The sequence below is a fragment of the Arachis duranensis genome, chromosome 5 (assembly GCF_000817695.3).
Source record: "Arachis duranensis cultivar V14167 chromosome 5, aradu.V14167.gnm2.J7QH, whole genome shotgun sequence".
Lineage (NCBI taxonomy): Eukaryota > Viridiplantae > Streptophyta > Magnoliopsida > Fabales > Fabaceae > Arachis > Arachis duranensis.
Genome location: NC_029776.3, coordinates 23,124,865 through 23,139,910, shown reverse-complemented (window position 1 = coordinate 23,139,910; position 15,046 = coordinate 23,124,865). Strand labels below are relative to the sequence as shown.

The window sequence follows — 15,046 nt, the reverse complement described above, 5'->3', positions numbered from 1 at the left end:
AACATTGCTCTGAGTATCTGTGAGGCTCCATGAGAGCCCACTGTCAAGCTACTGACATTAAAGAAGTGCTTGTTAGGAGGCAACCCAATGTTATATTTATCTATTTTCCTTTGTTATTTTATGTTTTTTATAGGTTGATGATCATGGGAAGTCACAAAATCAATTGAAAAAAAAAGCAAAAACAAAATGAAAAATAGAAAGAAAAACAGCACACCCTGGAGGAAAACTTGTTGGCGTTTAAACGCCAGTAAGGGCAACAAATGGGCGTTTAATGCCCAGTCTGGCACCATTCTGGGCGTTTAACGCCAGAAAGGGGCACCAGACTGGCGTTAAACGCCAGGAAGGGGCAAGAAGCTGGCGTTAAATACCAGAAATGGGCACCAGCCCAGCGTTTAACGCCAGAATTGGCAGAAGGAGCATTTTTGCTCGCCACTTGGTACAGGGATGAATTTTCCTTGACACCTCAGGATCTGTGGACCCACCCCACAGGATCCCCACCTACCCCACCACTCTCTCTCTTCTTCACCCATTCACCAATCACCTCAACACCTCTTCCCCAAAAAAACCCTCACCTATCAAATCCCACTATTCTCTTCACCACTCACATCCATCCTTCATAAAACCCCACCTACCTCACCATTCAAATTCAAACCACTTTCCCTCCCAAACCCACCCATTATGGCCGAACCATACACCCCCTCTCCACTCCTATATAAACCCTTCTTCACTCCTTCATTTTCCCACAACCTAAACACTACTTCTCCCTCTTGGCCGAACCACAAAGCCACCTCCATCTCCTCTATTTCTTCTTCTTCTACTCTCTTCTTTCTTCTTTTGCTTGAGAATGAGAAAACCTTCTAAGTTTGGTGTGGTAAAAGCATTGCTTTTTGTTTTTCCATAACCATTTATGGCATCTAAGGCCGGAGAAACCTCTAGAAAGAGGAAAGGGAAGGCAAAAGCTTCCACCTCCGAGTCATGGGAGATGGAGAGATTCATCTCAAGGGTGCATCAAGACCACTTCTAAGAAGTTGTGGCCATGAAGAAAGTGATCCCCAAGGTCCCTTTCAAACTAAAAAAGAGTGAATATCCGGAGATCCGACATGAGATCCGAAGAAGAGGTTGGGAAGTTCTTACCAACCCCATTCAACAAGTCGGAATCTTAATGGTTCAAGAGTTCTATGCCAATGCATGGATCACCAAGAACCATGATCAAAGTGTGAACCCAGACCCAAAGAATTGGCTTACAATGGTTCAGGGGAAATGCTTAGATTTTAGTCCAAAAAATGTAAGGTTGGCATTCAACTTGCCCATGATGCAAGGAGATGAACACCCTTACACTAGAAGGGTCAACTTTGATCAAAGGTTGGACCAAGTCCTCATAGACATTTGTGAAGAGGGCGCTCGATGGAAGAGAGATTCAAGAGGGAAGCCGGTTCAACTGAGAAGGCATAACCTCAAGTCCGTGGCTAGGGGATGGTTGGAGTTTATCCAACGCTCAATCATTCCCACTAGCAACCGGTCCGAAGTTACTATAGACCGGGCTATCATGATTCATAGCATCATGATTGGAGAGAAAATAGAAGTTCATGAGGTTATATCCCAAGAACTTTATAAGGTGGCGGACAAGTCCTCTACCTTGGCAAGGTTAGCCTTCCCTCATCTCATTTGTCACCTCTGTTATTCAGTCGGAATTGACATAGAGAGAGACACCCTCATTGATGAGAACAATCCCATCACTAAGAAAAGGATGGAGCAAACAAGAGATCCCACTCATCATGAAATCCCTGAGACGCCTCAAGGGATGCACTTTCCTCCACAAAACTATTGGGAGCAAATCAACACCTCCCTAGGAGAATTGAGTTCCAACATGGGACAACTAAGGGTGGAGCACCAAGAACATTCCACACTCCTCCATGAAATTAGAGAAGATCAAAGAATCATGAGAGAGGAGCAACAAAGGCAAGGAAGAGACATTGAGGAGCTCAAGCACTCCATAAGATCTTCAAGAGGAAGAACAAGCCGCCATCACTATGGTGGACCCGTTCTTTAATCTCCTTGCTCATTATTTTTCTATTTTTCGAATTTTTATGCTTATGTTTATCTATGTTTGTGTCTTATGATCATTAGTGTCTTAGTATCTATGCCTTAAAGTTATGAATGTCCTATGAATCCATCACCTTTCTTAAATGAAAATCATCACATTTCTTAAATGAAAAATGTTCTTAATTGAAAAAGAGAAGAATTGCATGAATTTTGAATTTTATAACAGATTAATTATTTTGATGTGGTGGCAATACTTTTGGTTTCTGAATGTATGCTTAAACAGTGCATATGTCTTTTGAATTTGTTGTTCATGAATGTTGGCTCTTGAAAGAATGAAGAAAAAGGAAACATGTTACTGAGGATCTGAAAAATCATAAAAATGATTCTTGAAACAAGAAAAAGCAGTGAATACAAAAAAAAGAGAGAAAGAGGGGAAAAAGAAAAAGAAAAAAATAAAGCCATGATCCAAGGCAAAAAGAGTGCGCTTAAGAACCCTGGACACCTCTAATTGGGGACTCTAGCAAAGCTAAGTCACAATCTGAAAAGGTTCACCCAATTATGTGTCTGTGGCATGTATGTATCCGGTGGTAATACTAGAAGACAAAGTGCTTTGGGCCACGGCCAAGACTCATAAAGTAGCTGTGTTCAAGAATCATCATACTTAACTAGGAGAGTCAATAACACTATCTAGATTCTGAGTTCCTATAGAAGCCAATCATTCTGAATTTCAAAGGATAGAGTGAGATGCCAAAACTGTTCAGAGGCAAAAAGCTAAAAGCCCCGCTCATCTAATTAATACTGATCTTCATAGATGTTTTTGGAATTCATTGCATATTCTCTTCTTTTTATCTTATTTGATTTTTCTTTGATTTCAGGTATTTTCTGGCTGAAATTGAGGGACCTGAGCAAAAATCTGATTCAGAGGCTGAAAAGGACTGCAGATGCTGTTGGATTCTGACCTCCCTGCACTTGAAGTGGATTTTCTGGAGCTATAGAAGCCCAATTGGCGCGCTCTCAATTGCTTTGAAAAGTAGACATCCTGGGCTTTCCAGAAATGTATAATAGTTTATACTTTGCCTGAGATTTGATGGCCCAAACCGGCATTCCAAATCAGCTCAAGAATTCTAGCGTTTAACGCCGGAACTGGCACAAGAATGGGAGTTAAACGCCCAAACTGGCACAAAAGCTGGCGTTTAACTCCAAGAAAAGTCTCTACACGAAAATACTTCAATGCTCAGCCCAAGCACACACCAAGTAGACCCGGAAGTGGATTTTTATGTCATTTACTCATTTCTGTAAACCCTAGGCTACTAGTTCTCTATAAATAGGACCTTTTGCTATTGTATTTTTATCTTGGTTCTTCTGGTTCCGTCTCTGGGGCCGAAGCCAATGATCACTATTATCACTTATGTATTTTCAATGGTGGAGTTTCTACACACCATAGATTAAGGTGTGGAGCTCTACTGTACCTCGAGTATTAATGCAATTACTATTGTTCTTCTATTCAATTCAGTTTATTCTTGTTCTAAGATATCACTTGCTCCTCAACTTGATGAATGTGATGATCCGCGACACTCATCATCATTCTCACCTCTAAACGTGTGCCTGACAACCACCTCCGTTCTACCTTAGATTGAGTGAATATCTCTTGGATCCCTTAATCGGAATCTTCGTGGTATAAGCTAGAATTGATGGCGGCATTCAAGAGAATCCGGAAGGTCTAACCTTGTCTGTGGTATTCTGAGTAGGATTCAATGATTAAATGACTGTGACGAGCTTCAAACTCAAGATTGTGGGGCATTAGTGACAGACGCAAAAGAATCACTAGATTCTATTCCGACATGATCCGTGCTGTGACAGAGCGCGTTGAACATTTTCACTTAGAGGACGGGATTGTAGCCACTGACAATGGTGATGCCCAACATACAGCTTGCCATGGAAAGGAGTAGGAAGGATTGGATGAAGACAGTAGGAAAGCAGAGAGACGGAAGGGACAAAGCATCTCCATACGCTTATCTGAAATTCTCACCAATGAATTACATAAGTATCTCTATCTTTATTTTATGCTTTATTCATAAATCATTCATAACCATTTGAATCTGCCTGACTGAGATTTACAAGATGACCATAGCTTGCTTCATACCAACAATCTCCGTGGGATCGACCCTTACTCGCGTAAGGTTTATTACTTGGACGACCCAGTGCACTTGCTGGTTAGTTGTGCGAAGTTGTGATAAAGAATTGAGATCACAATTGAGCGTACCATGTTGATGGCGTCATTGATTATCACAATTTCGTGCACGATTTGCGCAGATCTAAAACCCAAGCCACCTTAATTTTTTGGCAGATAGAGGCGATCCCAACCCAACCCACCAGATGCGGCTTCGTTTCAAGATTCATACCTCCCCAAACAAAGTTCCTACATATGCGATCAATTTTTTCACAAATACTTATAGAAATATTTATTGTTTGCATTATATAGGATGGTATTGTTGCTAGAGTAGATTTTACTAAAGTTATCCTTCTCGCCAAAAATAGGTTATGAGATTTCCAAGAGCTTAAATGGTTCTCCATTTGGTCACTAATAAACTAAAAATACTCTTTCTTAACTCAGTTGTGGAGTAAAAAAACACCTAAATACTTTCCCAGATTAGTGATCAAACGCATGCCCAATGCCCTACTAAGCTCCACCTTTCTGTCTAGCCACATATTTGCCGAGAAAAAGACGCAAGACTTATCATAATTTACTTTTTGCCCAGAGCAGCGACAAAAAAGGTCCAGAATGTTCTTCATGATATCCACATATTCTAGTGTTGCTTTGTCGAATAGAACAATGTCATATGCGAAGCAAAGATGGAAAAGAGCTAGTCCTTTTTTGGACAATTTGATAGGTTCTTAAGATTTGTGTTTAACTACAACAGAATGATTTGGGATAAGCGTTTGATGCACAGGATAAAGAGGTACGGCGACATGGGTCACCTTGTCGAACACCTCTAGAGGGAGAGAAAGATGCAGAGCGGGTCCCATTCCAAAGAATTTTTATTTCAGATAAGAAAAAGCAATTTACAATCAGGTCAATTAAAGATTCCGGCAGGCCTGTTTCGGTGAGAGTGTCTTGGATGTATTACCAGTTAAGACAGCCAAAGGCTTTCTCAAGATCAATTTTTATTGTCGTGAAACCAATACTTTCCTTTTTCTTACGCATAAAATGGATAGCCTCTTGAGCCACAATGATATTATCTGCACTTTGCTTCCTGATACAAAACTGCATTGAGTAGGGTTGATGAGCTTTGGAATAACTTCTTTTAATCGCAATGCAATGATTTTTGTAACCAACTTATAAGAAACATTACAAAGACCGATAGGGCGGAATTGGCTAAAAGTTTCACGGCTATGATGTTTAGGAATCAAGGATATAAAGGTATTGTTAACTTTCTTAATATCCACAAGATTCCTGAAGATCTTCTTAACCCAATTTTTTACAAATGGCTTGACAATCTGCCAATTGCTCTGGTAAAACGTTGTAGGAAGACCATCCGGTCTCGATACTTTTCACACCCCTATAGAGAAAAAGGGCATCTATAATTTCCTCTAACGTTACCATTTTGTCAAGCTTTGTTTTTTCCTCATCGTAAGGTTAGGAAAGAGTCTAGGAGATTCAAGCTTTTCATACGGAGTATCATTTGTGTATAACTTTTAGAAGTGTTGCATACCAAGGTTTTCTAGTGCATTTAGATTATCCACCCACTCACTTTTCTCATTCTTCAATATTAAGATTTTGTTTCTCTTTCTTCTCATTGTGGCCAAGTTATGGAAATAAGTGGTGTTCTTGTCCCCATAATTTAACCATTTACATCTGAAGCATTACTTCCAATAAATTTCTTCTTGAATGAGAAGGGCTTCAAGCTCTTTTCCGCCAACAACTTATCAAAGAAAGAGTTGATTTCAAAGAGGAGTTATTCAAAAATTTCAACAAGTCAGGCAAAAATGCGAGCCTTCCGACGAGATAGATCTCTAAACACCTCTTTATTCCATACTTTTGTAGCATTTGTAAATCTTTCAACATTTAGGTTCAACTCCTCATCCCTGTGCCAGCTCCTTGTAATCAAATTGTTGAAGTCATCATGAATCATCCATGCAGCTAAAAAGCGAAAGGGACGAATGGATGAATGATAGAAAATGTTTGATGTCGGTCTAGAATTTCTCAACAGAATTTTGTTGTGCATAGTCTAAACCAATAATTAACTCTCAATCAATGTTTAATTTGTTGGTCACAATGCAAACCAATAAAAATTAGGAGTTTTAAATCTTGGGTTGTTGTCCCACGAAATTGTAGGAAGGTGTGCTCATCATTGGCTATGAGAGAAAAGGGGATTGTGATAGCAATTAACATAAAATTAAATAGCAAGAAAGTAAATGACAATTAACTAATAAAGGAAAAGAAATTCAAATGTTACAAAGGGTCTTGGTAAGGGTTGAGAGTCAAGATTTCTTATCCTCGTCATTGACCACAAACATGACAATTATGAAGAGTTAATCCCACTTAGTCAACCCTAACATCGAGGATAAGTCAAATAGGCATAATTGATCTTAATCCGCAAATCTTAACCAACTTACTAATTAGCTTAGTAAAATACTAGCGTTAGTGGAAACGAAATCAACTAACAATCCTAAACCACTAATTAATATTGGACATCAATTATTTAAGGTCACCTAAGTCCTCAATCTCAAGCAAAGAGTGTGAAAAACTACTTAATAACTAAAAGAGACACTTTGTCAAACACTTGGCATGCATAAAAGGAAAAAAATGGTAAATCGCATGAATAATAAAATTTAAACTACCAATTTCAAGAAAATAATCACAATAACTCAAAAAAACATCAAAGAAACATAAAACATCAAATTGCATTAAATAGAATCAAAATTAACAAGAGTTCATAAACATGAAAGTAACAAACTAGAGAAATAAACAAGTAACAATAAGAGAATTAAGATGCTAGAACGAGAAATTGTAAATAAAACTAAATCAAAGTAATATCAAACCTTAAATCTAGGGAGAAAACTAAATCTAAAACTCTAAATTCTAGAGAGAAGAGATAGCTTCTCTCTCTAGAAATCTAACATAAAACATAAACTAAATTATCCTAATTGCTCTCCCTTTGATTCTCCTTGAGTTTGGCTTGAAATACTTCAAAAATGAGTTGGATTGAGCCAAAAATTGGTCTGAAATTGCGACCCACGTGTTCAATTAAGTGCAGTCAAGTGCTGGAAGTCATACATACACATGAGGCGTACGTACGCATGATTCTAAAATGCTCCAAACTCCATTTCTTCATGAATTCTCTATTTTGCATGCTTTTTCTTCACTTTTTCAAGCCATCCTTGCTTGAAATCACTTTAACAAACACATCAAAGTATCGAATGGAATTAAAGTAAATTAAATTTAGCAATTTAAGGGCCTAAAAAGTATGTTTCTAATCTTAAGTACAATTTAGGAAGAATTCACAGAACCATACTATTTCAATGAATAAATGTGGAATAAGTTGATAAAATTCACTCATTTCAATACAAAATAAACCATAAATTTGTGGTTTATTAATGAACCAACTCCATTACTAGTGTCTAGAATGAGCAGAATTGGCACATGATCAGACTTAAGCTTGGGAAGGTGCTTGACCAGTGCATGACTGAATCGTTGAAACTACAAATCACTACCAACATATCTGTCCAACCTTCAACAGGTTCTACCTCACTGCCAGGTGAAAGGCTGGCCTTGGTAACCTAAGTTGTGTAGTCCACAATCTAAAAGACTGTTTACAAAGTGATGAGAGTCTTAAGAAATACTCGAGTTGTTACCAGCATCCACTGATGATAATGTGCAATTGAAGTTTCCTCCAACACACCACTCTCCTGTAACCTGTCCTACCAGTCTTTGCAGACCATTCTAGAGTTCTGATATAGAATTGTACTGGGGAGAGCTATAAACCATAGTTAAGAACTAATGACATTCTATTCCTGTGGCAACTTTAAGATGAACAAATTGTCTACGAGCTTTGATGACTTCTACATGCCAAAGAGAGGAGTTCCATAAACACCATATACCCTCAGAAAAACCAACACCTTCCATTAAGTACCAATCAGAGAAACCAAGAGTTTTTGCAATCAAAGTAGCCTTTTTACCAGTTATGTGGGTTTCTAGCAGAGAAAGAAAGTTGGAGTGAAGTCTTTTACAAAGCTCCCTAATCAGACCAAGGAATCCCTTACTACCTACACATCTGCAATTCCATGTTATGATATTCATAAATAATAAAGAGTATAAGAAAGTAGTATAAACAACAGCATCTTACTGATCAAGTATGAACCCCAGAAAGGTTTTGGTCCACCACCATGTTCACTGCATCATCCCTATTATTGGAGAAAATCAACTCGGTTTTGTTGCTAATTGTGGTCATGCCTGCTCCAGGGTCAGGTGGATCCGTCGCCAAAATTGCCTTCACGACATTCCGATGAATCCGATTAGCCATATCTACCTTTTCCTTAGTTGGGTAATATATTTGTGAAGACGGTACTACCACCGAGTGAGGAAATACACCATCAAACATATTACTTATTTGTTTTATGAGTTCAAGGGAGAGCCAGTAGTAATCTTGTTTGTTCTTCATTGTTGTTTTGTTGCGTGACTCCATAACCTCCTTACCTTTAGACGAAGGTTGCATAGTAACTTTTTTAGTTGAGTGGGATGCTCCCTAATTTGAATTAGTACTCGTCTGGTGCCCCTTTCCTTGATTCGGGTTAGCTCCTGAGACTTTTGGAAGAACCTTTTTTTTGTTCTTCAAATAAAAGGTTTGGGCATTTGATAAAGGTGTTGGTTCATTTGTGCTATGAATATTAGGGCCTTGGATTTGGGGATCTTCTTGTTCGAGCACCTCATACCTGGAACCTGTCCCACTTGTAAACTTTTGTTGGGCCCAGGACCCAATTTGGGATAGCTGCGAGTGGTATGTTGCTAAGATTTCTTGGCTATCATCCAAGGCCCAAAAACAGTGCCATCATTCCATTTTCCTTCGCCATTCGTTTGCCTCGAAATCAAGGGATTTGATTCTGCATTTATTGCACCTGATTGAGTTTGAAAAGATTCTGTTTGTGGTATCCCTGCCAAATCAAATCCTTCCTTATCCATCAGGGTTGTCGAGTTTGTTTCTGTGGTGGTAGCCACCACAGGCATCACTACATTTTCATCTCTCTTGTCCGGGCATAGTTCTTGGCGATGGCCGTATTTTCCACAGCCAAAATAGATCATATGCAGACCTTCATACTCTATTTTGAATTCCCTTCCAAGGACTTGAATTGCTAGAACTAACTGCCTTTGCAGGTCTACCTCTACGCACAACCAAGCGAACTTGCCTCTAGAGCGTATAGAGGTATTTTGGTCGATTTTTAGCATCGTCCCAATCTTGCTTACGGCCCTCCATAGAAATTGTTCAGTATAGAGCTCCACTGGAAAGCCTGAAATTCTGATCCACACTGCCAGTCTTTGAACTGATTGTGTAAAGGGTACGAAGAGGGGCCTCTACCTTTGGACCAGTAAGTAATGATTTGCCATTTGCCATGGTTCTTCTAAGAGTGCATGGCGATAATCGCCTTCCTCTGCAAAATGAATGAGAAAGAAATCCCCCATTAGAACCATGACTCTCACTTCTCCAGCCTTAGCCCAAACATGTTTCACCCAAGATTCCATAGTCCAAAATAAGGTTACGTGTTTCCGAGCAGCTTCACAATCAAAGAAGATTTTCATGGTCAGCACCATGTGTCGTATTCTTCTAGCCACACCTCAACAACCGGCTTGATTGAAGGGAGCGGAACCCTCCTTGGAGTTCTCTTTCCAGTCTTCATGATCGTAATCATGAATCACCATTTGAATGATCTCATCTGGTGGGAGTTCCATCTTTGTATCCCCTTGCATGAGCTTATCCCGGTACGAGCCAGGAATGGTTGTAGATTCTAGAGGATTCGTTATCGTTTTCACCTTATCTGCCCATGTTGTCTTCTTCTCCGTAGCTTCTGTGGTTTCCTTGGTGGATTGGTCTGCATCTGGGATGATCTCGTCCCTGTTCAATTTCGATTTTTTGATACTGCGATCAATGAGGTCTTCTTCTTCGGAAGACTTTTCTCTCCCCCTTGTCGCCTTGTCATTCATTAGTCGAATCTCTATGATTGAATATTCTTTTATTTTAGTCTTTCATAGTTAAGACTTGATCATTATATATACATATTATAAAAGAAAGATCCACACTTCGATCTAATTCTCTTGAAGAGATTAGATAGGAGGTGTGTTCTCAAGTACTGAATTCTCACATAAATATTATCCTTCAACCACTTGGCTTCATGAACTACAGAGGTACATATATATAGTTATTTTTTATTTGGTATTTTAATTCTTGGTATAGATCTGACAAATTTTAAGAATGGCTAGATGGTGAGCGAAGAATGTATGATGGTGATGGTGGTGTGAATGACGAGGATATATAGAATGAAACTTTAAGCGTTTAAATGCTTTTGCCAAATGAAATCTATCTTTATGCATACAATATTAATTTCGTTTTGCTCAAGTTGTTTCGTAAGTATTTTGAATATTCATAAATAATTTTTTTAATTTTCTTTTCAATATTATTGGCCATGCAATTTAAGAGAATAATGATGTTTTTCTTTCGGGTGGACAAGGCTTCTATTTTTAGTACTAATTGGGTCATGATATTAATACAAATTAAAAGATAGAATAAGAGAAGAACTTTTAAAATTTATACAACGTTCATGACAAATAAAAAAATATACAAGGTTTAAGTCCAAAAACAAATTCCAAAAATTTTTTTATGCAAGGTTGCATTTTATATTGATCTAATAATATTATTATACAAAAATAAATATTGTTTTCGTCTAAAATAAAAACCATAAATATATATCAACTAAAAGATACAACCGAAGAAAAGAATCGGTTCATACACAATTCCAAATGTCATCCATTCCGTTTTAAGAGCTGCCAACTGAATCAAAACCGGTTTGGTTCTCGGCTATGTAAATGAGTGGAATGCTACGCTGAAAATTAAAACCGAAATGGTATTTTAAACATTGGTTGTAAAATCCATGACCAAAATCAAATTGAACCGATCAGCTCTTTATTTTGGATACTTTTTTAGGTTTTGTTCTTCGGTATCGGTTATGTTGAATTAACACCGAATGGAATTTTAGCATAATATAGAGCATAGACTTCGATTCAAAAATACATAACCAAAAACCAAATGAACCAATCAGCTCTTTATTTTGAATATTTTTTTCGGTTTTGTTCTTTTTGGTTTCGTTTATGTTGCATATGGTATTTTAGCAATTAGCATGTGGATATACACTTCGGTTCTAAAATCCATTACCAGAAATCAGATTGAACCGATCATCTCTTAATTTTGAATAGACATTTTGGTTTTGTTGTTGGTTTCGGTTATCATTAAATTATTTTACAAGGAATAGTATTCTAATGCTAAAAATATTCACATGACACATTCTAGTATTGGTATATACAGTCATATAGGAACAGATTTACTAAAAAGGTTGTGGGGACAAGTACCCCACTATAATTTGAAAAATTTGTAAGTAGTACACAATGATAATATTTATTTTCTTCTATTAAATAATTAAATTTGATCTTACTAAATTAAATTATTATCAAATCTGTTGAGATTCGTAAGAATATTGTTTATTCATTGGTATTTCTTCTTTAGAAATTAGTTTTAATTTTAAGGTTAAGTACGATTTTAGTCTCTAAGTAGGAGTTGAAAATTTATTTCATCTTCAGTCTTTTTTTCGATACAAAATAGTCTCAAAAGTTTAACTTAGTTTTAAAATTATTTTTTTACTAAATTTTTAATTTTTATTACTAAATTATCCCTAATAAAAAAATTTAAAAAAAAAGAAGAAAGAAAACGTGTAAAGGGAAAAGGGGAAGGGAAAACGCGAAGTCTTCGTCGTCGTCACTGGATCTCACCGCCAGATCTTGCCGTTGCTCCTCTTCCTGGCTCGATGTCGACGCTAGCAGATCTACGAGAGTGGATGTCGCGCGCCGCTCGCTGTTTCTGCTCCTCCTCCTCGTTCGGTCATCGGTCATCGCTGCTCCTTGCCGGTTTCTAGTTATCAATTCTTTTGGTTTTTCTGTTTTTTCTTATAATTCCATTAGCCATTGTTGTTGTTATTGTTCTTCTGATTCTATTATCCATTGTTTTTTCTGAGTTATGAGTTTTGGATTTTTATTTTTCTGAGTTTTGAGTTTTGATGATGATGATGATGATTTTTTAAGTTCTGGCTTCCCGTTGTTGTTCTTTTGTTGTTGTTGTTCTTCTGCTTCTAGCTGCTTTTGTTGTTGTTATTCTTTGCTTCTAGTTGTTGTTGTTTTATTGGTGTTGCTTCTGTTCTGCTTCAGCTTTTGCTTTTGCTTCTTAGCTTTAGCTTCTGCTTCTGGTTGATTTTTGGGGAAGAAGGGAGAAGGGTATTTTCGTTCGAAGGATGATTTTAAAACTAAGTTAAACCTTTTGAGACCATTTTGTAGCGAAAAAAAATGTCGAGGATGAAATAAATTTTCAGCTCCTACCTTTGGGACCAAAATCGTACTTAACCCTTAATTTTACTCGTAGTAACTGTATTAGTTGAAAAAAAATTTTAAACTATAAATATCATAAAAAGTTGGCTTTGTAATCATATAGAAGATGAATTTTTAAATAATTATTTAATAATATATATTTAAAAAAATGACATTTGATTGTACTGATGACAATAAAAAAAATTAATCAATCTTTTTAAAATATGAAATCGAACTAGAGAATAGAATTTTAAATTATATATTATTATTTAAATTACTATTTTAGTATTTTTAATTTGTTGGTTAGATAATTTAAAGACTAATCAAATTTTACAATAACAAAATATAATTATAAAAGTTATTATCGTATTATGTTTATAGTTTGTGAACTTTGTTAAGTGTACATACAAAATCAACACCAAATCATTCACATATTGAAATATAAAATAAACATTAAATATAACATAAATATATTGTTACTAATTTTGTGATTAATTTTTAGTGTACACATAATATTTTTTATATTTTGTCCCTATTATTAAATTTTTTTAGATCCATCACTGAATATATATCTTTCTCTTTTTATTTTAGAAAATTATTTTTTATAATTATATAACATTTAATACAAATTATACTAATTACCAATGTTTCAATTATTCTAATTTTATTAATTGTCAATTATTATCATATATTTTTTAATATAATAAATTAGCCATAAATATGATATTAACATTAATAGCTTTGTTAATATTCTTTATTATACACTTGTGTATTCTATTAGTATCAAATTGATATTGATATCAATAATTAATTCTTATAATTAATTTTGTATTACTAAAAGGTATATATAGTATTTTTTGTGATTTATGAGTTTATATTTAAGAGTCAAAATATTTTATTTAATTTTTTAATTTATTATTTTTTTAACTATTTTATAGAATAAAAATTAAATATATTATTCATTTTTCATCGAAATTGATTATTTTAAGGTACAATTTTTTATGATATTTTTATATGTTGTCATCCTATTATTCTTTTGATAATTAGATAATTTTTACTCAAATTTATTGTTTTCGTCTAACGTTATAGTGTGATTGTCCTTTGTCGCAATACAATGCACCACATCTATATATCAAATATCACCTCGAGGTGTATTTATTGATTCAGCTTCCAATTATATGGATATAAGAGTTTAACAAAAAGACAGTAAATTCTATTTTACTAAAGAATAGTTGAATCTACTCATATATTATAATCAACCTAGCTAATGAAAGGTGGGTAAAATTAGTTTTTTGAAAAAGAGTTTTATTTTTGATTGAGCAATGGCTTCCAATCGTCTTCTCCATGCTTTCTATATCTACAAAAAAATCTTTAAAGTGAAGCATATAATGAGGTTGAATTTTCTCAATTTAGATTCAGTTTTTAAAGAATTATGTTAGACTTGGAGATACAAAGATTGGTACTATATTTAAATTTTTTTCTTACACTTTTTCATAATAAAAAATAATTTTATAGAATATCGTGGTCTTTTTTTCGAAACTATAACCTTTTGGTGCGTCAATGCAATGCCATTGATGGGAATAAAGGTTAATTTAGTTTTTCGTTGTGGCTACTATTCTATACCTTACTATAGTACATGGATAGCAGATAATAAAACTTATTCAATAAGATGATGGCCTGAATTTACACATATTATAAATGTTCAAGCTAATGACATTATTTCAATTGGTTATTGTTACGAAAATGACTCTAATTTATACGCGTCTAAAGTCTAGAATGATTTAAATATTATTTAAATAGTTTAGTTCTAATATTAGCAATTAATTAAATTAGTTTTAGAAAAATTTAAATTGTTATCTTAATTTATATATTACGACAGTTATTTTTGGTTATGTTATTTTTAAATTTTTTAACATGATTTTTTTTATTTTTAAATTTTTATTTTTATTGATTTTCAGTTTAACTAAGAAAAAAATAAAATAGTTAAGTTAAAAAAATGATAATAATAAATAATAATTTTAGATTATTATTCAAACAAAAATTAAATCTTATATAATATTATTAGATGAACTAAAAAATTTATTGATATTGTATAAAACAGCTAATAGTTGGGTTAAAATTTACTATAAAGTTAAAAATTTTAATAGTCCAGTATGATATATTTAGTTGGGACAAAATTTTATTAACATATAATTAATAATATCATTGGGTTAAAATTTAATCGTTGAATAATATATATTTAGATATATAAGAAAATAATCATAGGTATAAGAAACCAAGTTAATAATTATAATTAATGACTATAATTAATATATATCAAATTAATTTAAAAATAGTTATTTTTTTATTTTAAAGTAGGTCAATCCAATCATTGTTACTATT

The 15,046-nt window shown here is 34.7% G+C and overlaps 1 long non-coding RNA gene across 1 annotated transcript; it reads right to left on the bottom strand.

The window, feature by feature from the left end:
- Positions 1-7,561: 7,561 nt before the first annotated feature.
- LOC127747515 (uncharacterized) lies at positions 7,562-9,689 on the bottom strand. Its single transcript, XR_008009379.1, has 2 exons — positions 8,391-9,689; positions 7,562-8,318 (listed from the first exon to the last, which is right to left on the bottom strand). It is a non-coding gene; the product is annotated as an uncharacterized LOC127747515 (long non-coding RNA).
- Between the last annotated feature and the right edge of the window lie 5,357 nt (positions 9,690-15,046).